General features: G+C 52.7%; 1 protein-coding gene across 1 annotated transcript in view; it reads left to right on the top strand.

Annotated features, from left to right (window-relative positions):
* Positions 1 to 1,478, top strand: part of ZNF385C (zinc finger protein 385C) — a 42,723-nt gene that overhangs the window by 35,751 nt on the left and 5,494 nt on the right.

Genomic DNA, 1,478 nt, shown 5'->3' with positions numbered 1-1,478 from the left:
CTCTTCATTTATATGCCAGATAAGTGAGTAAAATCTCATAGCAAACAGGCACTTCATTAATCACCTGCTTTTACCATTCTGCTCACTCCTGGAAAGGAATTTGGGGTCTTGATAATGGTGCTGTTGTCCAGGCATGTGCCTCGAAGACTGATGCACCTGTCTGGGCAGTGAAATAGCTTTGCAGAGAAATATGATCACTGAAAACCCCTGGCTCTCCTGACAGCAGGACTCAGATAAGATAATCTCCCTGTGCCACAGGCTAGGGAACAATACTTGCATTATAGATTGGAGCCACGCTCAGACAAAGAGGTTATTCTTATGTTTTCTTCCTTAATAAATGCATTTTGTTCAAAACAATTATGGCTTTTGGAAGCACTTTGGTGCTTGGGCTGTGGAATGAGGCCGAGCCCTGGGGTGACACAGACGGGCTGGGGGCTGGCACTGGCCGCAGGCTTGGCCCCACCACAGCCCTGGACAGACTGGAGGACAGACAGACTCCTGGCAGGGCACTGAGGGGCTCTGTGTGTGCCCAGCCTGGTGACTGAGTTATCATGGTTGGGTTTGAGAAGGTGGAAAGCACATCTGGGCAGCAGTGGGGCAGCCCAGAGGGGCTTCTGTGGGCTCTGTATCTTGGGTGTCCCTCCTGCCCTGGCACCCCTGTGGGCTGTCAGTGCCCTGTGGGCTGGCACACACGGCCCTGCTCGTGTCTCTGGCACTGCACAGGGACATCCCAACTCTCTGGTGAGGAGCACATGGAGAATGAAGGGCCAGATGCTTGCTTTGGCCACTCTGTCCCTCACTTTGGTGGTTTCTGCTCCTGTTGAGGTCAAGGGGAGCCAGTGAGGTTCAAATAAAAACTGGTGGTTTGTCATCTGTGGCACAAACGTCTGTGTGGGGGGAGAGGGGACTTGGGCACACCCTGGTGCAGATGGGGTCTCATCCCTTCTGCCAGACCCCAGGCAACATTCAGACCTGGTGGATTGGAGGGATTCAGGCCTGGTTTGAGCAGGACAGAAGCCAGTGTTGACACAGCACCTTGCCCTGTGCAGGGGAGCCTCCATGGCTGCAGCTCCTCAGCAGGTGCAGCCCCTGCTCCTCGCAGCCACCCCCTGTGAGCTCTGTGGCTCCTCGGGAGTGTGACAGGCCCGGGGGTCACCAGATCATGGTGCCACGCTGGGGCAGCTGTCAGGACACCTCAGGATTTCTGCTGCTCACAGTGACCCCCAGATGTGTTAGAAAGTCTCTTTTCCCAGCCTGGCAGTTGAAGAAGGAGTCAGAACTCTTCTATTCTTGTTCTCAAGGTTGTTTATTGTTTCTTACCTATAAAATTCTCCAACCCACCGAGATCTGTCTGGCAGGTTGGGTTGAGGCACACTGGTGTTACCTTTTTATACTAAAAACTAAGTGCACATTATTTACCATAACTTCCCAATACCTATGACCTATGTTAGACAGTGAGCTTCTACTCTAAACCAATC

Source organism: Geospiza fortis, unplaced genomic scaffold (genome assembly GCF_000277835.1).
Source record: "Geospiza fortis unplaced genomic scaffold, GeoFor_1.0 scaffold415, whole genome shotgun sequence".
Lineage (NCBI taxonomy): Eukaryota > Metazoa > Chordata > Aves > Passeriformes > Thraupidae > Geospiza > Geospiza fortis.
Note: the sequence above shows the minus strand (reverse complement) of the source record. Positions and strands in the feature narration are given on the sequence as shown.